This window comes from Leptonotus elevatus, chromosome 2 (genome assembly GCF_054856555.1).
Source record: "Leptonotus elevatus isolate MCC_2025b chromosome 2, RoL_Lele_1.0, whole genome shotgun sequence".
NCBI classification, from domain to species: Eukaryota; Metazoa; Chordata; class Actinopteri; order Syngnathiformes; family Syngnathidae; genus Leptonotus; species Leptonotus elevatus.
The window spans coordinates 38917266-38944321 of NC_141240.1; the positions used below are offsets into that span (position 1 = coordinate 38917266).

Here is a 27056-nt window from a genome sequence, read left to right on the forward strand (position 1 = left end):
AGCCGCTAACGTATATTAGCTGAGCCTGTTTAGCACTGCGCCCGTCGTTTGGGGCGGACAACGCGGGGTGAGTAACACCCCGGTTAGGTGGGCACGCGCACGGTTTTCCTCGTCTGATGTCGTCCTCCATGCTGGTCTAAGTGGATTGGTGTTAAATCAGTTTCTCTTAATAAGGTATTAATCTGAATTCACTTTGTGGAGGAGGGGGCGGTGGAGTGGGGGCCGTTCGGGGGGGGGGGGAAGCAAAGCCTTGACCAGATTAGCACCTTCCAACTCACTTGTATGGCTCCACAGAGGCCCAGGGTCAATTAGCTCAGTGGTAGCGTGGTGGTCAGTGAAATAATAATAATAATAATTAAAAAAAAACCTTTCCTAATATGTTCTATGCACCCAACTAGACATTCTGATTAATATTGTATTTGAGGAATTAAGCAGCAAAATCCACTCGTTTTTAATGATCTCCGGAGGCGGCCATTTTGCCACTTGCTAATGTCATCACAGTTGCTCAGGGCTCAGGTAACAGCCAATCACGGCTCACCAGTTGTCTAAATGTGGTCATGTGACATCTATATTTGGTCATGTGGCATTCTCAAGATGAGCAGTGATCGGTTGCTATTTTAGCTTTGAGCATCTGTGACGTCATTTTCAGTCAGTTGCCACCCAACGAGTAGCTAGCTGCTAGCCCCTAGCTGCTAACTTTTTATTGAGCTAATTTTGTCTTCAAACGTTCTTGCCATATTTTATACACATCAACACATTATTAAGCATTGTGTGATTTATGTCAACTGTATTTTAGTATATTATTTAAGTGTAAAAACCGTCCTCTGTAATTAGCATTTGTAGTTATTTCCACCATTTTGTTGTTTGTTTTCATTTTTCATGATTTAAAATAGTTATAATTATAATATTAAGATATAGTGCCCACATTATATCTTGAAAATAAAAACGTAAAACATCTATCTTGACTAAGGCCTTTTTGTGATGTTGCAGACCTGCAAAAATGAGCGACAAACCCGACATCTCAGAGGTGACCAGCTTTGATGAGAACAAGTCGAAGAAGACGGAGACCAAGGAGAAGAACATCCTGCCTACGAAAGAAAGTAAGTAATCCTATCTATCTATCTATCTATCTATCTATCTATCTATCTATCTATCTATCTATCTATCTATCTATCTATCTATCTATCTATCTATCTATCTATCTATCTATCTATCTATCTATCTATCTATCTATCTATCTATCTATCTATCTATCTATCCATCTATCCATCCATCCATCCATCCATCCATCCATCTATCCATCCATCCATCTATCCATCTATCTATCTATCTATCTATCCATCTATCCATCCATCCATCCATCCATCCATCCATCCATCTATCCATCTATCTATCTATCTATCTATCTATCTATCTATCTATCTATCTATCTATCTATCTATCTATCTATCTATCTATCTATCTATCTATCTATCTATCTATCTGTCTGTCTGTCTGTCTGTCTGTCTGTCTATCTATCTATCTATCTATCTATCTATCTATCTATCTATCTATCTATCTATCTATCTATCTATCTATCTATCTATCTATCTATCTATCTATCTATCTATCTATCTATCTATCTATCTATCTCATGCCAGCATCAAGCCTATAGGGCAGGGTTCACCAATTTCGGTCCTCGGGTTCCGGAGTCGTGCAGGTTTGAGATGTTTCCGCCTATTTTTTATTTTTTTATTTTATTTTATTTATTTTTTATTGTATTTTTAATTTGTTTTTAATTGTGTTTAATTAAAAAAAAAGAAGAAGATGTTTCCGCCTACCAACACACCTGATACTAAAGATCAGGATCGTTATCAGGCACGCTGATGAGCTGATTATATGAATCAGGTGCGCAAGTGGGCGGAAACATCTAAACCTGCACGACTCCGGATCTCGGGGCCCGTAATTGGAGAACCCTGCTATAGAGGGCAGCGCCGCCTGGTAACCCATGGCAACAGCTGCTGCTGAGTCACATCCTTGTCTTCCTGACAAGACGCTCCAGCTGCTGCCATCATGGTTCGAATACTCGGGAGATTACGAATGCGCCACATGCGACGCAGTTGTCTGGCCGTAGGTAATATCCCCGCTATTGATGACAGATTATAATCCAACCATCTGTTTTTGCGCTTTTCTTGTTGTAACTGCAACACAATACGGTTAACATCTACGTTGTCAAGGTCATGAAAAGAGCAGCCGAAATACGGTCAGGGAACATTCGAGCATCAAATAGTGATCTTTGTCGTATTCCACAGTCTATAATGTCTTGATCACTTGCGGGAGAAGACACCCTGATTCTGCTGTCCGTCTCCATAGCAACAATCCCCCCCCCCCCCCCCCCAGCAGCGCTGAGTGAGTCAGCATGCGCCTGCGACCACGCCAAACATAATAACACAAATATAACAGCTGCAAAAATCATCATGTTTGTGTCATGATGCGAGTTTCCTGTCCAAATGAGCTTTCCTGCTGGCTCGCTCCGATAAAATGGCGGGTTATAAATACACGGCAGTGAGCAAACGCGCTGTCAAAGATGTCGTCAGAGAGTATTACACAGCTATCAAAGCCCTCAGGTGTGCACAATAAACCAAAAGCTGCTGAGCTCATGTTGAATTTTACAGCCCCTTCCTAGAGAGACGTGCGTACATTTCCCTCTGCTGCTTTCTTTCTGCATGATTGATAATTCCATTACAAACAGGGAATAGTTTTGTTAACTAGACCGCACATTGCAGAATCATTCTGATTCTTGAAGCACTTGTAAAGTGCACTCCTCCCTTTGTGTAAGTGCAGACGAGTTAAAAGTGAGCTAAATGCTATTGAAATCAAAAAGGGTAGTCAGGAAGTGGTGTCCGAGCTGTAACGCTGATCAGCCGTGGACGGCGCTGCTGGATAGCAAAAAAAAAAATGGAGAGCAAACAAAGGGACTGAAAGTCCACAGGTTTACTTTATTAATATTGAAAAAAATAGGCTTCTTGGTGCTACCGCGCGTCACAAAGTCCACGGCATCAAATTCAGTAACGTCCAAAACGAAAAAGTGCTGCATAGGGATAAGAAAAAAAAGGAGGCGCCACCTTGTGGCGTGGTGCCATACTGCAGATTGTTACAACACTCCAAGCAAAGCCGGCCCCTCCCTAGATGCCGATCACACACCTTGCATAGGGCCCCGTCCTCCATGAGGGGCCACATTTTGCGCGAGCGTGTCGCCTGAATGATGACAAGCATTATATGGCATGGCAGCTCCATTCTGTAGCTCTCGTTGATTATCCCCACTCGGGTTCGATCGTCCCAGGTGGGGCTCAGATCAATGTTGTCTAAATGGGCGAACCGTGCTGGCAAATGCATTAGCTGCGGCACTGCTCATAATCAATGCTGCCTGCCGCACAGACAATACTGTGTGTCTGATGGACTGATAGAGACTTGATGCTGTTGTCCTGATTATAGCCACGTGCGTGATGCGCAAGAGCCACATCGCTGCGTCTTCGTACGGGGTGACGTTCAGGAACAATTCGTGAATCATAGTGTCAAAGGTCCTTCTCAAATAGTGGGGCGGGGCCCCCTGGGTGGGAGCATAATGCGATGTCAGTGACCCCAGGGAACATGTTTTTTTTCTTTTCCCGTACTAGAATAAAGTGTAATTGCACATCCACTGCAGTAGGTGGCAGTGGAGCTCTCATTGTCATAAAGATGCGTATTTACAGCAATTTTATAGACAAATTATACTATTTATAGTTGCAGCGGAGAGTTGGGTGGGCGCAAAACATTTTTTTCTTCCTGAGGGGGTGGGGTGTAACAAAAAATAATTGAGATCGAGAAGCACTGACTAAAGTAGATGCACTGATACTAAAAAATGTCAATGAAAAAAATGGAAGTAATCGCCGCAGTCTGAAAAACACGGCTGAATGAGGCTTAATGTATTGTTCCAAGTTTATTACAGTGAACGAGGACTAACAATAAAACTAAAACTAAAACAAAAACAAAAGAAAACTAACTGAAACCACAGCTTAAAACTATTTCTAAGTATAATTATAGCGAAGATGTACTTGGTTTTCATCCTCGTCAATTAATATCATACATAATAAATACATAAATTAATAAATTTACTTATTTTGATATTGTTTGTCTGTACTGACAAAGGAAGTTGTTTGAGACCTGTAATTTACTCATTTTTTTAAATTTATTTTTTAAATAAAAACTAGCAAACCTGCTCTAAAAATAATTAAAAGTAAATGAATTAAAAAAATAAAACAAAATGAAATAAAAAACTAACTATACAAGAATTTTTTTTATTATAATAACCATGCACTGTTTCAGTTTCACCACAAACGACAGAGAAGAAGTTGGGTGACGAGCATTCGGACTTGTGACTGTGAGTGACATTCTCTTAACTGTCGTATTTATGTTGGAGACATGCCAGACTTTCCAGCTGTAAATGTGGCTGATTTCTCAGGCCGTCACATCACGTCTGTAGAAACCAAGCTAGGGAAGAGCGCATATATTACTTGGGCAGATGATATTTGAGTCTGTCCTTTCAATTTCCTCTCCTCTTTTTCATGGCTCCCAGGAATTTTTTTTAATTTTTTTTATAGTAACCATTATCGGTATTAGGCCCGGAGGGGAATGTTTTGACATGAGACGTGAAGAGATGTGAAATGCACACATTGGACATTGAGTCATGTGTTTATCAGTTGTATTTATAGGATTAAGGAGATTCTTTCTTTTTTTTTGGCCTGCATTTGGCTTGCTAGTCAAGGACATCACATGTTTTGTCTGATGGAACTCAATAGTCCTGTTGACAACACTCCCATTTCCCGCTTTGTCAAAACACACACATGTTATGGTGCTGAAGAGGATGTGGTTGTTGTATTTTTTTTTTCTCTTTCGAGCCGAAATAACAACTTCTTGTTGAAAAGATGATATCCAAATGTCCCTGCTCCTTCGAAGGCACCGTGTTAGCGAAAGAGTAGCTAGCATTAGCCACCAGCTGATAGCCAGTTTAACTAACGGCAGCGTAATGGAAGATTCCAGTAGAGGGCAGGCGAGGCTGAGGGAGGGCTGGTAGTAAACGTCTTAAGACGATGCGGAGAAAATTCGGCAGTCGTGGACGTTAAGTGGAAATTATCTGCTGAAAGATAGACACTCAATGTAAGCCAGGCTACAGTAAGTAGAATCAATTGCGACATATGTCCAACGGGAACCTCGGTTTTCGTATGGTCTGCTTTTTTGTCTAAATTTTGTCTCGGCCATTCATTTCTCAGAAATGATGTTTGAGTTTATCAGAAACATTTCCCACGGTGTGTATAAAGTGTTCATGAGATGGCAAAGCTACAAAGCTTTGTTTTATTAGCAACTCAAAACATCTGTGTGACACGTCGTGTCAAGTATCATACCTTCAAAATAACAATAATAATTATTATTATTATAATAACAATACAGCGGTGGCATACCCAATGAAAAAAAAAAATCACTGAATAGTTTTAGTGTGATTGCTAGCTAAGCTAACTAACCCACTGTAGCGCCAAACAGTGTGGCGCAACTGTTATTAGACGGTGCACTTTTATTTTGAAGGCCTTACTTTTGACAGGATGCCACACTGATGTAAAGAAAATGTTGCCAAGCAAAGCGGCTTTCGTACTTACAGTATTCGGTTGAAGTCCAAATTTTTGGAACCGATCAATCACATAAAACAAGGTTCCACTTTATTCAGAAAATGACCAACGAGTCGAAATGGCTAATAAGGTACTGTAAGTCATAATTGTAATTTTGGGTGTCCTTGTACCAAACCAACTGAGGTGAAATCACTAGACCATGAGTGACTACACTTTTTAAATTTTAGTCATGCTGTTATTTTGACGCACTAAAAAGGAAGAGTCTGGTGTCCCCACTGAAGGCTCGGGTACCAAATACAGGGCCTGCCACTGCATTTACACCAGGATCTTTTTTTTTTACATGCATAAAAGCCTTCTCATGCGTGTTCTTTGTTCAAAAGGAGAAGTCTGACTGTGGCTGGACTTCCTCTCGCGCTGGACTGCAGATTGCTAACAATGCTTCAGAATCCCTTGTGTATTTTTAAATGTTACCCGATGGCAAAGAAAAAAAACCCCGTTTCATTTCTTTGCGAAAGAGCAGTTGAACGCTGCTGTGACTTTCATTTAAGTTCATAGCTTTAGAAACCGAGGCATAGAAGGTGTTAAATGAAACGATACCGATTTGAGTCGAGATGAAAATATTGGACAAAAATATTACCATTTAGGTATTCTGCTCCAAATGGCTGAAATTTCCATTTTTGCCTTCATATTAACGTGAAAGTCTACACTTGAGTCGCAACTTTTTATTTGATTGTTTTATTTTAAATCATTCAATTCAATGTATTTTCAATTTCAAATGTATTTCCAAAGTGAATGACAGTATTTAGGCCAAATTCATAAAAACGTATTCTTGTAATACTTCTGGAACAAACCGCATATGGAAAGCCAGCTCCTATCACTGTCCTCATCTCGTCGTATGCTGTCTCCATGGCAACAAACGGCCAAGCTCACCATGGATACCCGACTAAAATAATGCACAGCATTCAGTGCATGTCACTTAATGTGTTCATTCAACGAGTGCAGCGGGAAAGCTGATGTCGAACTTTTATAAGCATGCGTGTTCCGGGTCAAGTTAATCATTGATGCCAATTTCTTTGTCAACAACACCCAAATAGTAAAGATGACCAGAATAGAATGGAAGTCTCAAGTTCACACGTCTTGAGTATTCATCAGAACAAAGAGTTAAGTTGCTGCTATGGTTCTGTGTAGAACCAGATACATATAGAGGATATAAAAAGTCTACACACCCCTGTACGAATGCTATTTTTTTTTTTGTGATATAAACCACCAACTTATAACCTGTAAACCACAACTTATTTTTATTTCATCTTTTGAACAATGAAATAACAAATTCACAAATTAACTAATGTGGTTGCACAAGTGTGCACACCCTCGTAATAAATTGGACGTGACCGTGTCCATAATTAACCATCACATTCAAATGTGCCATGTTAAATGGAAGTCAGCACACACCTGCTGCCATTTAAAGTGCCACTCCAAATATTTTTCAGATCTTCTAGTAGACTTTTTCTGACTGTTTTGTTTCCTTGCAGAAACCTGAAGGTTTTGTGACCACACAGTTCCAGGTGAAGAAAAGCAGCCTAAAAGCAGGACGCATGCTTCTCTGCAGGTATGATGTTCTTCTGGTTATGGTTATGTTGTGTTTGTGCCAAACATATCAACATATCTTTTGGTTAGTTATTATTATTATTATTATTATTATTATTAATTAATCAATTAATTTAGCGTTTCTATTATTATTATTATCATCATTATTATTATTATTATTATTTATTAATTAATTTAGTGTTTCTATTAATATTATTATTATTATTATTATTATTATTATCATTATTTACAAACTAAATAGGTCCAATCACATTTCAAATATTTTCAAAATGCACATGAAGTACAATCAATCAAACATACCTTTTGTAATGATGGTCAAAATATTCAACCACGTTTGCAATAATTCATTAAATAATTAATTAAATAATTACTTTCGGCAATTGATTTATCAATATCCAAGCCATGGTTGACTTTACTCTCTCTATTTCAATTTTTCTTTTACATCATGTTATAATGGACAAATTAATGAGCTGATTTTCACCTAGTAAGGACTCAAATGTACAAGTATGTACTTTAAAATGAAGCGAGTAAAAGTAAGTAGGCATCAGAAAAGTGGTTAAAAACAAAGTATTTGTTGCTTTCCGGCACAGCAACAAAACCGGCAGGATGATTTCTGCAGCTGTACAAGGAAATAATGGAGCTTCCTGTTTTGGGCTTTTGCCTCCTTTTGGCCAAGTTTCCTTCATGGTAGTATCAAAGATGATGTTGCCGGTGTGCCCTGAAGTTTGGATGAATGAATTAGGGAGCTTCGGACGCAGTGGAAAAGAGCCCAAAAACGTGAAGAGGTTACGCAATGATGTGGCGACTTGAAGCAAGTTGGCTTCTTTGTGTTTATGACCAATTCACAACTAGTCACAAGTTGTGCCGAAGACTGAAAAGATTTCAACTGTCACTCGATGAATAGCGACCCACATGCCTGAATGCCCCGCTGTCTTTGCAACTGAAGACAGACGGCCTCTGTGTCTTTTTTGTACACTGAGGCCCCCCCCCCCGCCTTATATAAAGGCTTCGGTCTGACGTGTGCCGACATTCCCTCGCCGCCCCTCCATCTGCAGCATCCCAATTCAAATTGGACTGAAGTAGCGGTTGGGCATCAACACGGCATCTTTGTCTAAAAAAATCTGGCAAAGGACTCCCCCGCGCTTTGATTGTTCCCGTGCGCCATTTTGTGCCCCAGCGTAGGCAGGACGCCAAGACAAGAATGGATGTAATGAGTGTGCAGAGGCCGCCTCATGGCAGGGCACGCTCGGGCATCGGGTCACCGGCACAGCGTGCGGGAATTAAGAGTAGCGTTGCCCGACAGCTCACATCTTCATTATACGGTGAAATCACAAAGAGTGAATAAAAAACAAAGAAGTAAATGCAGACAGATGGTGGGAAGTCATCAAGTAAAAATACTTTGGTATTGTGCTTAAAGGAGACGTCAACATTTCTTGACAATTGTATGTGACCTTGTATGTGACCTCACTAGTCGTAACATGACATTCTGAGTCATGTCACATTTGTGGAATATGAGTTATGCAGCAAAATCCAGATGCTTTTTTAATCCATCTCAGGGGGCGGCCATTTTGCCTCAGCTTCAGAAAACAGGTGAGCTGTGATTGGTCGTTGCCTGAGCCCTGAGCAACTGTGATGTCATCTTCTGTCGACAGCAAGTGGCAAAATGGCCGCCCCCTAGGTTGGATAACGCAAAATTAACCCAAAATAGCGTATTTAGACACATTATTGTCAAGAATTATTTTTGTGTTGACTCTTTAAGGAGATTTTTCAGAAGCTATTTAATTTTATGCATCGAAACACTTTTCCTGAGCATTTTTACTGGTATATTAGTAATTGATGAATATGTTAATTATTGTTGGATTCATTGATTAATTGGATTTTAATAATAATAATTTAATATGTTTAGATTTCCACCCTTTGTTCAAAAGTAGGATTTTTTTTTTAATTGACCGTATAAAAAAAATGCACTAGCATTCTTTAAAGATTCGTTTACTGGTTTGATCGGTAACATGCCACAAAATTCGCTAAAATATTGATCATAGCTTTGCAAAGTTAAAGCAAATTTTGGTTCAATACAATGAGAGAAATCTGAGAATAGTTACTGTCGAGAGGCTGAAATGGATGATTTGATTTGATCATGAATTATTTGTCGATTAATTGTTTCTCTGAACTCTTCTCACACACTGATATCATGTGACATCAGTCCTGGAACATTACTGACACACCTTGTACCAAATCGGTAAAAAAATCAAAATCAAAACAAAAATCCCAGATTTTTATATTTTGCCAAATATCAAACCAAATATTATTACTGCAATCGTTCGTTTTGCCACCTAAAAGGAAACTAAGCGCCATGCGGATGAGAAATAGAAGCCTCAGCAAGATCGGCTCTGTTTACATTGGCAAGAGGGGAAACTAAGGTTTCATCCCACCTCTTACGCAACACATCAACATTCGGATGTTGCTGCGACTTTGCTGTACGTAGGCGGGATATCTGATGTGGGAGGGGAGGAAATGTCCGCTGTGCGTGGATTTGAGAACCCCTGCCAATTTGCCAACAATGGAGGTGAATTTTTCTTGCGGAGGTCAGAGCAGGTGAACACGATGAAAAATGTCCTTGTCTTTTTTTGGTCTTTTTTTTTTTTTTGTTATGCTGTAAAACCAGCTGAAGGAGGCCTAAGAAGACGTAACGTTTTTTATTTATTTATTTTCTGGTAAATTATTCCAGTTAAAGAGAGCTTGTAGGATTTATTAGCAATTGTGGGTGGATAATAAAATACAATACAAATAAATAAATAAAATACAAATAAAAAAAATAAAAATAAAACGGTGTTAAATTCCAAATGATAACTGGAGGAAATTTAGGAATTACTCCACACTACAAAACAATCTTACTTGAGAAATAGCAGAGGAGTAGCAGCTGACTGGTTAAGAAAAAATGGCCGTGACTAACCCCAAAAAGTATCCTCACCCCCTCCCTCCGCCTGCTTCTCTGTCTCAAAGGTCAGAAGGGCAAGTTCCCAGAAACAATTGCTCCCTTTCCATAACAAATCTCCCAAACTCTTGCACCACACAACTCCGTAGTCTTACGCGTGTGTGTGTGGTTCTGATTTGCTTTACTGCCACATTTGGCTTTTAACTTTCATACCAGTCATCAGTCCTGCAAATGGCCTCCTCAGTGGATTGCTGGTCTTTAAATGGACATAAAAGGAATTGGATTGCTATGCAGAAGAGCAGCACGTTTTCACATCACTTTGCGAACAGCACGTAGCTTCCTCCATTTTGAACTTCCGTTTTTGGATGCTAAGAGAAGTGGCAGCGGTGACACGACAGAATGGACTGCTCGAGTCCTTTTGCGGTTCGATGCCTGATGCTTGAAATTTTAGTCATGACAGCTTGGCAGTTGTGCCGGGAGGCATGTCAACATGTTATAGATGCACATGCTATACAACATGAGGCTCACACAAGGTGAGGGGAAATGCACTATAACCTTTACAGGTCAACCTAATTTGACCTTCTGGAAACTTTTTTGCAGCTTTTGCAACATGTGTTTGATCCACGAAGGGATCCATACGTTTCCTGGTTCGTGAGACCAAGATGTCACCTAAGAATTGACCAAACGGTGTTTTGTCAAAGGGAAATGACCAGCGAGCTTAGTGTGTCACCAGCTGGTGGCAAAACAGATACAGAGAGACTGGAGGAGTCACAGAGAGGCATAGAAAATGTATGACTTGTAAATTGTAGAGTACTGTAACAGTTGGCGAGAGTTCAGAGGTCAAAACGCAGTTCACCTGTAAAGGTTGTATAGTAGAGATACACCCATGTGTTTTTTTTTGTTCAGGGCCGAAAAATACCAATTCAAATTATTTGTTGCCAAGGAGGCCGATAACCGATATTTTGAGCCGATATTCACTTTTACTAAAAGTGAAAATATTGGTGTCAAAATTAAAAAACAAAAAACAAATCTCCAACTATTAACGATTATTATTGTTGAAATGTGTTTAAGTGTATGTTTAACTAAACAGCTTCTCAGATTTGCATTTTTTTATCTTTTATTTTACCTCCGGGGTTAAATGAAAAAAATGAACAATTAAATAGCTCCCTTTCGACAGTCAATAAAATTTAGCAAAATTAAAAAATGTCTAAACTGTTAAATGTTCACTTTATCTTGGTTTCAATTTCAAACAAAAACAGAAGGTGCAGAGAGGGTCAGGAGCATCTCTCATAAAATTAACTAAAAATGTCAATAACAAGTTTGCTGAAGTTAACATAGTTTTAAATCGATCTATTAGGCCGATGCCGATATTCGTCCAAATTCTGAATTCCGTCCCGGCCAATAAACGTCTATTACTGTTGTTCCACTACTCTTTGCGCGAATAGCAAAAAATCCTCATGATCTAATTGATGCCCCCCCCCTCCCCCCCAAAAAAAGATTTATTATTGCATACTTTTCTATTAAACAGTGTATAGGTGAGTTTTCGGTGACTCATGGCAGATAGGATGTCATCATTGAAGTACTTGTAATTGGAAAAATGGATTCCAATGTTGATGTCCTGCTCTTCATGAGGCTGAGCGAATGTGTCAAAACAGGGCAGAAGGGATGCGGCCTGAAGACATTTACATTCCGCCAAACTAACAGGGTGATAAGATTAGATGAGGTTGAGTCAAACCATAAGTTCCCCCCACATTATAGTCCCCGGCAGCATCTGATAGGGGAACAACGGGTCGATGTTGGGAACATGCATTCCTGCAGATGCACGGGTTTATAGTCCATCCAGAATCATGAGGAGAGAACCAAACAGGACAATGCTGCAAAATGGATTGATGAATGTGTCTCATTGTAGAGCTCAGCAGCAGCAGCAGAAGTGCTGCCACAGGGAGGAAAATGTTTGGAGTGCAAGTCTGGGCTTGAGGCCAATACATTGGACTGTGAAGGCTTCGTATCAGCAAACTTTGTTTTTATTTTTCTCGTTGCGTTCAGGACATGGGGAACATGAGGGGATGTGCTGATGTGTAGCGCTGACAGCAATGAGGGTTGAGCTGTCAGCGTAACAGGAATGCTCTTGACACTCTACAAACGTGTATGGCAGAGATAAATGGTGGTAAAAGATCGCAAAAATCAAACCTAATCCAAAATAGCGTGTTATGTGGGGCTAATGCATTTACAGTGTATGTTTCAGTAAAAAAAAAATAAAAAAAGGTTTTATTCTGTAAACTGTTTATTTTGACTAATGCTTAGTGTCAACATGCTATTAGCATAAATGCCATGTGGCTATTTGCTAATGCTAATGCTAACAACGCACTCATGTTACTTTCAGGTCTGTTTCCGGACAATAAAATGACCGTATAAAGGTGCCTGAGATGGGTCAATACGCATTTTGAGTAGTTCAATGTGTGTATTATTAGATTTCAAGTTGAAAAAATACGAGGTTTAGTACATTTAATTTGGGAAGCAAATGACCCATTTATTGCTGGTGTGGGGCCTCATAAGTTAAAACTTTCAAAACTCTATACTTTTGTTCAGTCCACATGTGGGAGTCATTTTTACGAACTATTGACCAATCTAAAGTGTTGAAAATGGCTTGTTCTCTCTTTGATGATGCAATGTTCAAGGGACACTCAGTAGCAAAAAGTTTATATTTTGTCCAGAATGAATTTGATAACTTCATTATTTATCTTGTAAATTAATAACTTTAAAAAAATAATTCTTCCACTTGCTGTCGACTAAAGACGACATCATCTGTGCTGAGGAAGTAGGTAGCGACCGATCATGGCTCACTGTGTTTTGCAGCAAACTGAGCCATGATTGGTCGTTACCTACTTCCTCAGCACAAGTGGTGATGTCATCTTCAGTCGACAGCAAGTGGAAAAATTAGTTTTTAGAGGAATTGGTCATGAAAGATAATGAAGTTTCATTTTGCACAAATATAAACTTTTTTGCTGAAAATGGCTCAACAAGTCAAGTATCCCTGTAATGGTTGAGAAAAAAAAACCACATGTCCTTTTGGGGGTCTCCTGAAATGTGATAATTTGGGAGGTACAAGGTTTTGGCCCGACACCCGCAATATGTACGTTGTGCCCTTTTTGTCAGTTTATACAGTATGTGTATCTAACACATTTTATGATGCAATGTCATTTATAAAGATATTTAAATACAATGTTATATTTTCAATCAAATACATCAAGATGGCTTCTTTTTTTTCTTCTTTTTTTTTTTACACATTAAAAATCCACTATGCTCTGCAGTCCACTTTTCCAGGAAGTATCCATGAGTCTAATCTGCTCAATTTTAGGTACACAGACATAACATCTCAATCTTCCATTGGTCTGGTGGCCATTATTTATTTTGATTGGACGGCTCGAGTCAGTCGCCACACAACAGTACAAAGAGCTCCGACAAAACCTCACACAGGCGACAATTCCCACTAAGCGCTGTAGACCTCTTGGCTAAGGTCACCCTTGTAAAAGAGATCTCCATCTCAATGGGTTTTTATCTGGTTAAAGGAAAGGTATCTCTGCTGCATTGAAAACCACTTGACAGTTTTGGTTTTTGTGCGCGATACACTTACAAGCGGCGCGGCATTGCGTCAGCATCCGTACACGATTACCCGGAGGAATTGAAAGCTCGAGGTGAACGCATTTGCAGAAAGGTCACAAGAAAAGCGGATCTCTTTGAAGACAGGTCGACTGTTTTCATGGGAACGAGAGAACTGTTAGTCATACTTAAATGAGACCGTAAACGAAAACGATATGCGGCGGCATACCCAAGAACAGGATCGCACAGATCGCACACCTAAATAAAACGTGTCATTTATCGACACGGCGTTGTCACGGAAACCGCCTTCAGAGCCACAATGCAGCAGATGGCCCCGGGAATCGATGGCTCTGACTCAAACCGGCCGATCTGTGTACCAACCTCAGACGTTAGGGGAGATAGTTTGGCCTCAATCGCTCTCTGCTTGTGTTTCACCGGGCATGGGCTGACATCATTTAAGATAACTGACAAAAAAGCCGAGGCCCTGCACCGTCAACAGATTCATGGATTTGTTGAGTTTTGGCTCCAACGAGGTAACTACAAGTAGTCGTGTCAGGGCTGTGCTTTGTGTAGTCTAATGTCCTATACAACAAACGTTGTCATATAAATAACCCGGAAGCAGTGATGGATCTTTAACTCGAAGTGAGTCACATAAACACAGCTCAAAATCAAGCAAAAATATGAATATCGATACAGTCCGTGGAGACTGAAAAACTGACGGTTTGTCCTCACTGCAGCCTCCCAATATTATTACCCATAATCCACCAGGATGTGTCATGCTTAGAAGGAGCCAATCAGGCGTAGCCTTATGTAATCCCCGCAATTCATCCAAAAGCAGACACACACTTTTCCCTTTTCACTTTTCGCCAACCGTACACTGAAAATCACAAACGCGCACGCACGCGCGCGCACACGGGAGGTGGACCACGCGGTAATTGTGAACATTCCTGACATGAGCCAACGTCTGCTGTTGGGCATTCCTCAGACAAAAGAGGCAGGCCACCGCAACAGATGGGATTCCGTGCAACTGGCCCTGCTCCACTTATGTCATCAGACACGTCATATGGACGTTACATTGGCCTGTCGTGGAAGCTAACACTTGCCACAGGGACGGCGCTGTCAAGAGAAATCAGAGGCGGGAAAAATTCTCTCTCCTTGGTTTTCTTTGGTCCCCTCGGGTCTCCTGACGGCGGTGTTCGGTTTAGGTGAACGGTATGGGATTTTTTCTAATAGGTTTTTGGTGAGCTAACAAATACACGCACGCACGCACGCACGCACATACACATACTCACCCACATACAAAAAATAATAATATATATATATAAAATAAAAAATAAAAAAATTATCACAATTAGTCTGTACTTAAGTACAAGTACAATAATGTGTATTAAAAAAAACTTCTCTGCTTAAGTAAAAAAAAGGTATATAGTGTTGCCTTGTTTTGCGCTGGGGTTAAGTGCCGAAAAATACCCGCAATAAATGAAATCCGCAAAGTAGTTAGCTTTATGTTTTAAATGTTTTAAGGCTCTAAAACCCCTCACCACACAGATTATACACGTTTCTCATCCAGGTATTTACATTTTTTCACATTTGTCTTTTGTTTAAACATTCTCAATGGTCAAGCCTTCATAAATGTTCAAGAATAAGTACATTACTGTAAAAAAAAAAAAAAAAGAAGAGGCACAATTGTACAAAAAAAATCCACAAAACAGCGAGAACGGAACACTGTAGACTTAAACTACAAATATAAAAATGAATTTTAATGTTTTGATAACTTGTTAGTGAGAAGGAAAAAAAAACAAGCACGCTAGTGTTAGCTCAGGCTTTGATGTTATCAAAACAATGTGTTCCCAAAGCTTTGTTAACATTGTAAACAGACTTACAAAAATACAAATTTAGTAAATGTTTACAGCTGTTGTGAGGGGGGAACAACACTTTTCCCGTATGTTTTTTTTCTTTTCAGATAAGAGAGAGATTGAGAAATGTGTGTTTTTAAGCTAGTAGATGACACGTTGGCAAAGAATCAGTCCTCATCAAAAATGCATTTTAAGTAAGGCCATATAAATGAAGATATGGATAAGACATGTTTTGATTACTTGACACAACAAAAGAAAAATAAACCTTGTCTCTACCCAAAGTAAGTTTGCCTTTCCATAATTGGAGGAAAACAAGCTAGCTACTGTTAGCTTAGGCTAAAATGTGTTCCCGTTGCTTTGCTAACATTGTAAACTGAACATGCTAATTTAGCAACAACCCCAAATCCTTACTTACCTACATGTTTTGTTTCAGATTCAGCAGCGAGCTTGTGGTTTTTGGACTAGCACAATTAAGAAACTATTTTGACATTAAAAAAAATCTCTGAAATGGATGCAAATTTTCTTGCGTCGCTGAATATGTGACATGATTTTTAGTTCTCCTTGGTTCACGTCACGTTTTTTTCCCACTTTTTGAGTAATTTCAACTTCTCAGTTAACCAAAATCTCAGTTGTGGTTGACTTTAACTCTATTTACATCATGGCATCATCTACAGTGGTGAAACAGAGGCTTTGCCTATTTTGACTATTTTGGTTTTCAACAACAACAAAAAAAAGTAATCAAACAAACAAATGTTTAAATGATGTAGCATACCTCTATATTTTGTTATTGGCACCATTGGAGAAAGCCAGTGTGGCAGGCTGCTGTTGTGTTTTTCAAGTGGGGAATCTTTCTGCGGGGCACCACTAAAAAACAAAACAGATCTGAAATTTCAATTCCCATGCACCCTTTTTTTGGGTTTTGGAGAAGGCATCATCGTGTTCCTGCATGAGGTCAGTGCTAAAGAATGTGGGCCGTCCCTTCAGATAACCTGCTCATTACAAGGACAACATGTTACCACATCCGGTGGTTGCATTCTCTCTCACCCCTGCTGTTTGGCCTTAAGCTTCAGAATCACTCATTTTGGCGCAGAGTCGTCATTGTTTCAGGAATGTGGGAGGGTTGTCCGCCGAGGCGAGGACGGACCCCACCGTCGGCATCCAACTGCTTCTTTTAACCCTTCATTCATATCACATGTGCTCTTCAGAGCACAGCATGTCATAAAAAAATGGCTTTATTGGACATACTTTTTCTTTTGCTGCTGCTTTGTTTTTAATTGGCTTACAGCCTCACCACATGCTTGCAGTTACCAAAGGAAGTCAAATATGTTTGCTGGTAGCACACAAATTTGGCAAATAAATGCCATTGATACGGCAGATCACCACATTTGATTAAACATACCTTAGTAGACACTTGTTAGGCATCTCTGGTACTGCTTTTAATTGGCTTTTATTCCTGTCTCAAGTATGGATACATGGAATTAAATGTGGAGTTCTCCAAGGTTCAATTTTAGGGCCATTACTTTTTTCTTTTTTTTTTTAACTCTACATGCTTCCCCTTGGGGATGTCATCAGGAGACACTTCCACAGTTACACTGACGATATACATTGTCGTGTCTCCTGATGACATGAGGCTTATTGATACCCTTTTTTGTTGGGGGGGGGGGGGCAGTCTTTGTATTGTATTATGGATGTTTTAATTATTTAGCACCTTGAGTTGCATTTTAATGTATGAAAGATGCTCTATAAATAAAGTTTGATTGATTGATTGAAAATGGACTCTCAGTTTTGAAATAGGTGAGAAATATAGAGCAATCAAATAAAATAAAATACATTTAAATATAGTTTCAACTTTCTCACGCATTTAACTTCCATCCATCCATTCTCTTATCTAAACATATTATAAAACATTTAATACATTTGAGCACAGCAAACAAATGCAAGCATAACATGTAGAGAAAATGCTGTACATATTATAGTGCATAGCTCTCCTTTCCCACATGCGAGGGCATTACAGTATGTACTATAAAAAAAACTGCCAAAAACCTTTGCCCAAATGCGGCAGAGCGGGTCAACAATGTAATTTAGCGTCGAACATCTTTTCGAGCAAAGTCTCCGATGGAGAAATGACCTCCAGCATCTCCACTTCTGCAATCGCATCCCTTGCCAAGGAGGAAGTGGGAGCGTTGCCGTGCTGAATGAATGGGGCGGGTGAGGATTTGGTACTACCTCCAGACTTTACCCAGAATTCCCCGGTGCGAGCTGAAGTGGTAGAAAGACAGGAAGTGTGACCTGAGCTTGATAACAGCGGGGGTGGCTATTTCTGACTAAACAGCAAGTGCGGCGTAGACAAGATGTGTCTGTTGTGTTTCCTGTTATTTAGTCAGATGGCAGTATGGTGGTTGAGTGGTTAGCACCTCTGCCTCGCAGTCCCGACGTTCGGGTTCGGTCTTGGCTCTGGACTTCCTGTGTGGAGTTTGCACATAAAGTAAAGATACGGGCTAATCAATAGCATCGTGTGGCTGTGTTATGTGGATATTTGAACACAAACAATGCAAACACACATGTAGTCAAACAATATACTCACAAGCATATATTCTTTATCATTTGTGAAATACGACTAATAATCCTGCAGCCTTTTCAGTAACTCGTAGTTGTGAAACTCTTCATTTGTCTGTATGGCTGTATTATACTGCCCCCTGGTGCCCAAATCTAGCTTTCCAGAAGGCGCTGCAATTAATTAATCAAGATGCACAAATTGTTTAATTCTTTGCATTCTATTTGTTTGTATTAGTTTATTTTTTAGAAAATAAAATATTATAGAGTGCTATTTCCTTATTAAAAAAATACATGACACGAATTTTTGTTGGATTTTTCGGGAAGGCTGCAACGGATCAATGGCATTTCCATTCATTTCAAGGGAAAAGACCATTTTAGACACGAGTGCTTTGAGTTGCGAGTTACGTATTTGTACTTATTACTTCCCACCACTGATCAGATGTGATCAGCCGAGTGCGTTTGTGGGAAGTCGGTGCATCAGGCAGGAAGTGATGATTATTTGGAAGGCAAAGCTTACTCAGACTCTACATCAGTTTTTGTGTGATACAAACCACATGAGGTTTAGCGCTCTGTGCCACCTTCCTTCCTCCTCCTTCTGTCCGCCGCAATGCCAAATAAGACCAGTCTGCGCTGAGGTACCGTAACATTCTGGTACTGTTTAACTCATTCACTGCCATTGACGGCTATAGACGTCATAAATTCATTTTAACTATTTCTATTAGTTTAAATTTTTTCCCCACTTTTGTTAACAAGAGTATGAAAACCTAGATTTTTTTTTTGGTACATTTAGAACAGATATAAAATGTGTGATTAATCGTGAGTTAACTAGTGAAGTCATGCGATTAATTACGATTACAAATTTTGATCACCTGACACCCCCCGTAATTGTAAATATTTTTTTTCAAATTTTTAATAAATTTTTTTTAAGAAAAGATTATAAAAAAATTAGGGCCGTCAGGCGATTACCATTTTTAATCGTAAATAATCGCATGACTTCACTACTTAACTCACGATTAATCGCAAATTTTATATCTGTTCTAAAACAAACAAAAATTAATTCTAGGTTTCCATACTCTTGTTAACAAAAGTAGGGGAACCTAATAGAAATAGTTCAAATGCATTTTCGACCTAAAGCCGTCAATGGCAGTGAATGAGTTAAGACTTATTTAAATTAAAAAAAAAACCATACATATTGTTACTTTTATTTTTTGATATGAAATATAACCTACAGATCTTTTGTATTAAAATGTAATCACTTTTGAAATGAATAAATCAATGATTTCTCCTTAATCAATCGTTAAGAGAAATTGGAAAGTAATGTATTTTTGCAGGTATGTTTTTGCAGGTGCACTTTTGCGCCCACGTCAAGGCACCCTCTGGCTTCTGTTTCTTCTGTTTCGAGGCTCCCCCTATAACCTTTTCTAGACCAATAGGTTCAAGTTTCTTAGGGAACCTGTGCAAATGCGGTGGAAATACAAGACAGTTCTCAGGACTGTTGTACTCTAAGTTCCTCATACAAAAATACACACATGTATGTAGAGTTTTACAGTTTAACACACACAAGTAAATGTAAAATCCAATCTAGTGGCCAGGTTAAATTTGACCTGGTACACAAACTTTGGCGCGTCTGTACAAAAGAATGACAGTTTCAAATATTTAGCTATTTGTGTATTGTGGCTCATTTTAGGAAAAATTATCACATAAAAAAAGAAGTGACATTTAAGTTTTTTTTGTTTGTTTTTGCTGTCAAATGTCAAAATATGTAAGGGCTAACAAAAACACGTGACATCGTTGACCTCTCTGTCTTTTCTTTCACACAGTTGCAGTTACATAACAACGCCAGCAGAGCGATTGTGACCCTGCAGTGCTGTTTTCACCTCCTGGCCGCAGCTGCGACGCGTCTCCCCGCGCTCAGCGTCAGCACAATGAAACGTGAGCGCCGCTTGTGTTTGGGCGCCTGTTTAGAAGAGCAAGAAATGCCCCAAAATGGGAATTCACAGCCGCCGCCGCGAAAGCTGCAAGAAACATGACGTTGCCCTTTTGCCAGGTCCTTCCTCTTTTCTTCAGGACCATCCTGACGTGTGTTTGTTCCTCTTGTGTAGTCGGCGAGAAAGTGATATGCCACACCTCTGCCCACTTTAAATCAGACAGAATGAAAAGAGCACGACCTGCGTGCCGTCGTCTGATCTTCCCACTTGTTTGCTCGTGTTTGATGGCGTCTCCATTTTGATCCTCCACAGACGGGGCTGAAACTCTTCTGTGACTTTCTTGTTGAAAAATGGCCTTTTTCTCAATTTCCTTTTTGACAATAATATATTCTATCCATGCAGCCCCACTGGTCTAAATATGGTATTCTGGTTAATTAGTAATATGAGTTAAGCAGCAAAATCCAGCCGTTTTTATCCATCTCAGGGGGCGGCCATTTTGCCACTTACTATCTTGTGAAAATATCACCACAGTTGCTCATGTCTCAGGTACCAACCAATCGCAGCTCAGCTTCAGAAAACAGATGAGCTGTGATTGGCCGTTGCCTGAGCCCTGAGCAACTGTGATGTCATCTTCAGTCGACAGCACGTGGCAAAATGGCCGCCCCCCGAGATGGATGAAAACGGCTGGCTTTTGCTATATAACTCATATTTCAAAAATGTCATATTAATCAGAATGTCATGTTTTAACTAGTGAGGTCACATATAACATATTATTGTCAAGAAATGTTTAAGGTTGGCTTCCACTTTAACCAAGTTAATAATGTTCATGATGGACGCAGTCAGAGAAATATTCTGTTAATCCTATAGCACCACTACTGCATAATACTAAGAGATTGGGATTTTTTTTTTTTTTTGCCACGTAGCACAATCAAATAATTACACCGCTCGTATGCAGTACATTGCGACAACCACAACATTAAACATACAGTGGTGACTTGAGATACAAGTTAAATTCATTCCATGACCACGCACATAACGCAAAAGACTCGTATTACAAATCTTCAAAAACTCTCCCCATTGTAATGAATGACGATATTGTTATATGATCTGTTTGTGTAGCGACTCTTGATGCTAACATGCTAGCATGTCAACAGTGTTTTGCATTGTTTGTTAGCATTGAGCTAAATGGACTTTGTTTAGGCAAAGCTATGTGGTTGTTTTACATACATGCGTAATTTATTTAGTCTTAGGTTTAGTTTGACAGTAAACTTCAACAATAAACGGCATGAAGCCTCTTTTTATTTAAGAATTATTTACTATTTGAATTGCTGCTTTTTGTAAAGTGAGTTGAAATCAGTTCAATTCAGCGCCCGTATCTCAAGTTTGTGTTCACAAGTCAAAACCGAAAACGGACCTACGTGGCTCAGGGCATCGTCATATTGTTAAATGATCACCTCCCTAACAATATTATTCAAAACGGAGGATTATCATTTTGATCGTATTCGATCACACAATGACAACTTTGCACCGAAAAGAGTGATTCTTTTTCAGGTACATTTATAGAGTACATTGAAAGCTGTTAATGTAAGCAGTCATAAAAAAAAAATGATTATGAGGGCATTAATAACTCTTTTTTTTTTTTTCTTGCTGTGGCAAACTCAGTCCCACTGTACCTAACATTATGGCCATGAAAGTACAGTCTGCTACGGATGACGTGTCACATGACCAGGAAGGAATTTGCGAGGGTGTGCATCAGCATCTGGAGCGTCTGCATGCTCACATGCGTTTTTAGTTCTTTCCACTTAACTCTTTTGGCGATCTGACTTGCCGTCCAAATGTGGCGATGATGATGTGTCAAAAGTGTACGACAGAGGCGGGGAACTGCGTTAAGGGTTTTTAAGTCAAGTCAACCTTAAACATTTCTTGTCAACATGTTATATGTGACCTCACTAGTCTAAACATGACATTCTGATTAATAATACATTTATGGAATAGGAGTTATGCAGCAAAATCCAGCCATTTTTATCCATCTCAGGGGGCGGCCATTTTGCCACTTGCTGTCGACTGAAGATGGCATCACAACTGCTAAGGGACCAACCAATCATAGCTCACCTGCTTGGCTGTGATTGGTTGTGACCTGAGACCTGAGTAACTGTGATGTCATTTTCACTCGACAGCAAGTGGCAAAATGGCCGCCTTTTAATATTGATACAAACTGCTGGATTTTGCTGTTAACTCGTATTCCACCAATGCAATATTAACCAGAATACCGCATTTAGACTTGTTTTGGGTTGACTTCCTGTTGAACTCATTTGCTCCCCAAAACGTATAAATATGTTCTATTTTAAATGTTTTAACTGTCCCAAAGACATATTTATATATTGTTTTAAATGGTTTTTTTTTAATGCTAGAGCATACAGAAGGTTTTGATGCAGCCTCTCAACTGCAAAGAACGATTGAAGAAATGGTAGTTATTACACAAGCGGCCAGCAGGTGGCAGCAGAGCAAAAGAGATCAACCAGGGCCATGTTGGGAAAAAAAGCTTATTTACTCACATTTCTACAGATAGTAATATACTCTTTTCCTGATGAAAGAAGAGACTCTAATCTTCATTTTGGTAGGTTTTGTGTTTTTATAGCAATAGAACACAATATTCTGTGGGTCTTGCGAAATCTGTCCAAATCCAGTAAAACAGCCGGGAGAGAAGGGGGTTGCTTCAGTGTAAATGGCGGCGAGTATGTGAGTTAAGTACAAAGTGGCAAAGCTTTTGCCCACCTCTGCTGTTCAAAGTGTCATCTCACACTGCAGGTCCAAGAATCTAAACTATGGGACGTCTGGAATTCAAACGTAATCACACAGCGGAAACGAGCAGAGTGGAGGAGAGGGAGGGAAGTTTAACTCTTAACTTCTCACATTTGGACCGCTCCATGTTAGTCTTGAACAGCCACTGGCGCCTGTGGCACGTCAAATTGTTGTCTTCTGGCCGTGGGGCCGTGGCGTGACCATGGCAATGTCTCGCCGATCACACCCTCAAAAGTGGGAACCAACCAAACACGGCAGGAGCGTCAGTCAAAACAGATCAAAACCTTCAGGGCTGAAATTTCGACGGAAAGAGTTCCTTCCGTCATGTGGGATCACGCTCAAGGTTATGGTGTGTGTGTGTGTGGGGGGGGGGGGGGGTGCTTTTGTGATGAGTGGGCGAGCGGTGATACACACACGCTAACACGGTTGTCAAATGACATGAAAAAAAAGATTCATCGTGAACCTCCATTTTGCACTCACTGCGAAGACAATGCTTTCCACTGTTGAACAGAATCATAGTCATAGTCATTATGGCTGCGGTTGTGTGTAGGTGTGCATGTCTAAATGTTTTTATATCATGAGAGGTTAATATATGGTGCCTTTGAGTTGGCAGCCCGATATAATAGCTTTGCTCCCGCCATACCCCACTGTCATATGGTGTTCCACATGGTTCGATTTTGCCCCCCCCCCCCTGCTTTTTTCATTGTATTTGCTGTCCCTAGGTTCCATTTTAAGAAAGAAATGGTATGCGGTTGGATGACAGTCAGCTCTGTCTCACGAGGCGAAAGGGGGACACTTTGTCCCTAAGGCTAATCTTGTCCTATCTGGAGGAAATCAAAGCCTGATGGCACTGAGCTTCTTGAATTTCAGTGAAAGGAAAACAGACGTTTTGGCGTTTGGCCCCAAGTGGGCCTGGTACCGCTAGTGTCTTATCTAAAACCAACAGTCAGGAACTTGGCTTTTAAATTGGACAGTGATTTTAAATTCGGTGCTGTTGTTATATTCAGCCTTTTTTTTTTTTTTTTTAAATCTTAGGAAACTGGATAAAGTGAAGACTCTCCTCTCATAACAGCCCTTAGAAGCAGTAATCCATGCCTTTGTTGGATTACTGCAATGCACTTCATTTTTGGAGTCAGCCAGTCCTCCCTCAAGCATTTCCGTGTGGTCCAAAATGCTACTGCTCGCCTCCTAACTGGAGCTCGTAGGAGGGAGCACATAACTCCAATTCTGGCCACCTTTCGCTGGCTCCCTGTTCACTTACAAGTTAATTTTAAGAACAGGTGAGTCGAGTAGCCAAAAATTGTACTCAAGTTAAAGTACCGGCAGTGTTACTTCAAAATAATGTTACTCAAGTAAAAGTAGTCATCAAACAAATCACTCAAGTAAAAAAATATTTGCTGAAAAGAATACTCATGTACTGAGCAACTGCCTGAACATGATTTATTTTTTAAAAACGTCATCAGACAAAATGACGTGCAAATGCTGGCATCTTCAAATCACAAAATAAAATAATTAAATAAAAACGTTTTGAGCTTGAACAGTGCAAGCAGACACAAATTGTGGCTTAACTCGCTCGGCGCTGCTTCCCAGTCTAGCACCAAGACGTCATCTTTCAGTTGACTCTTTTGGGTTCTCATCATGCCTGCCAGTCTTCAACCAGGGCCTCATTTCATGTATGTAATCAATATGTAATACTGTAAATCTAAAATATGACTGAGGCGGCGGGTAACGACTCGAGTGTCTCCCAATATAGCGGAGTAAAAGTAGTGTTTCTTCTTCACACACCTACTCAAGTAAAGGTAAAAAGTATTGTGCGGTAAAACTACTCTTGTTTTCAAAAACGTACTCAAGTAAATGTAACGGAGTAACTCGTTACTACCCACCTCTGATTTCAAGATTATTTTATTTGCTTTTAAAATCTTTAAATTGCCCCACCTTACCTCTTTGCTCCTCCACCCAATACGCACCTGCTGGTGCCTCAGGTCAGTGGACCCCAAAAAAATTAGTTTTTAATTAAAAACGGTTTAATGCTCTAGCTTATCAAATGAGTGCTACGCAGTTCTCAGTCTTTGTACATGTTTTCAGGAATTAATCTCCAACACGTATAATGTATTGTCTCTCTCTCTCTCTCTCTCTCTCTCTCTCTCTCTCTCTCTCTCTCTCTCTCTCTCTCTCTCTCTCTCTCTCTCTCTCTCTCTCTCTCTCTCTCTCTCTGTCTGTCTCTCAACCCAAGGAGGAAGCGATACAGCAGGACTCCAAAGCAGTCACCGCAGTGCCGACAGCGCCACCTCTTGGAGCAGAGCCCTCATGGCAACCCGCAAGCTGGTAAAATTCCATTCCCACAGAGCAAGAATGCTCAAGGGCCTGCAGGGAAATGATTTGATAAGACCTGAGGACATTCCAGCCTTGTGCGGTCAAACAATAGGGAGGCCAGCTGGAGGCCAACCGTTGTTGTTAAAGGATTCCCGTCTTGACGCCTACGTCTTCGCCAAAGGTCGACGGGCGCTGCACTTTTTATAAGTGACCCTCCACAAACTGCCTTCTGCACATCAACCAGGAGACAGACCTACGGAAATTCCCGTACATCTCAAAGCGTTTGCATTAGGGGAGAGGAGCTCACCATTACTGCAGCCAAAAGCTTCCGTGTGGGGTTTTAAAAGCTGCGGCTTGGAGCATATTTAATGAAGAGACAAGCCGTCAGCTTCGCCTCAGGGGCCTTTACGCATAAATCCAAAGAGCCTCCTCCTCATAAAATGTGGACGATGATGTCACATAGCTCAGGTTACATAATAGACCATTCATCTTCATTGTATATGTTTTGAAAACATTCGAGGAAGTCTACTGGCCTGTGAGCTCTTTTTGGGGCTGATTTAGATCCATCCATCCATTTTCCACTTCCCTTTCCTATAACGAACAAAAATATGCATTCAACACTCCTTTTCACTCCTATTCAATTCCATCCCTGTGAAATGGACTATCTTGGCAAAGGAGAGGTTCTCACTAACAGATTTGTGAAAAGATATTTGAGATAAATTGGCAGTTTGTGTGCTTAGAAAAAGACTGACTAGCTCTAAAAAGAAACAAAATGACAATGTTAGCCTATATTTTCATTCCGTATATATGGACAAAAAGAATGATCTATATCATGTCGTGGACCTTTCAGGATTGATATCTTACCAACTTTTTAGGATATTTAAAAATTTTTTTTTTACAAATGTCATCTCTCTGCCTCAAATTCCCAAATTCTTCACAGCCGTAGAATTTGACAAAATATGAAGGACTTGCCCCTTCTTGTAGTGAGATACCATCAGTTCCCAAATTCCTAGCATGTTGCTTTAGTGAGTCCACTGTCAACTGCAGCGCAAGCGACTAGCCGGCGACTATGGCTAATAAACATCTACATCTCTTTATTACACACCTGATTAATCCCTGGCCATGCAATCAACTGTTTCTGGGTCCTGTGAACAAGCAAGCAGTCCTGCACAAAGCAATACTACGTAAAACTACGACTAGTATCTTAAAATAAAATGACTTTGGTAGAATTTAGTCACCCAGATTTTATCATTTTTATTTGTATTGAACTGTTTATTTTGCTGTAAGACATACAAACTTGGCAACAATGAACAAACCATTTTCAATACAAATCAACAATAACTGCCAAGGGAACAGTAGTTCACAAAACAATCAAACATACAACGTTCACATACAATAGTAAATTATACACATGAAAATAAAATAAATAAAATAATAATAATAATGACATTACAGAAATAAAATCAGGAAATAATCAAATTAACACAAGAGGGAATTTCTTCAAAATATTATATATGATTTGTACTTTAGGTCTTTTAATCAATCTTAAAGACTTAACATATATGCCAAATTCGTTTACAAAATTTCGAAAACCGGGCTTAGATTTTTTTAAAGCTTTTTCTTGTGGATAAAGAATTTTGCCATGCTTAAAATGAGATTTGTAGATATTTCCTCATTCTCGTTTTCAAGGGTGAGTCTAAAAGTAATATGATCTCTGGATAAAGAGGCTGAAAATGAAGTGAACACAGGAGTGATCCAAAGACGTACATCCTCCCAGAAGAGTTGAATTATTGGACCTGAAAATAACCGAAAATGGATC

General features: G+C 39.8%; 1 long non-coding RNA gene across 1 annotated transcript; it reads left to right on the forward strand.

Moving 5' to 3' along the window:
• Positions 1–26339, forward strand: LOC147179960 (uncharacterized). Its single transcript, XR_015094071.1, has 5 exons — positions 1–174; positions 991–1100; positions 7172–7248; positions 20015–20126; positions 25158–26339. It is a non-coding gene; the product is annotated as an uncharacterized LOC147179960 (long non-coding RNA).
• The last annotated feature ends 717 nt before the right edge of the window (positions 26340–27056 follow it).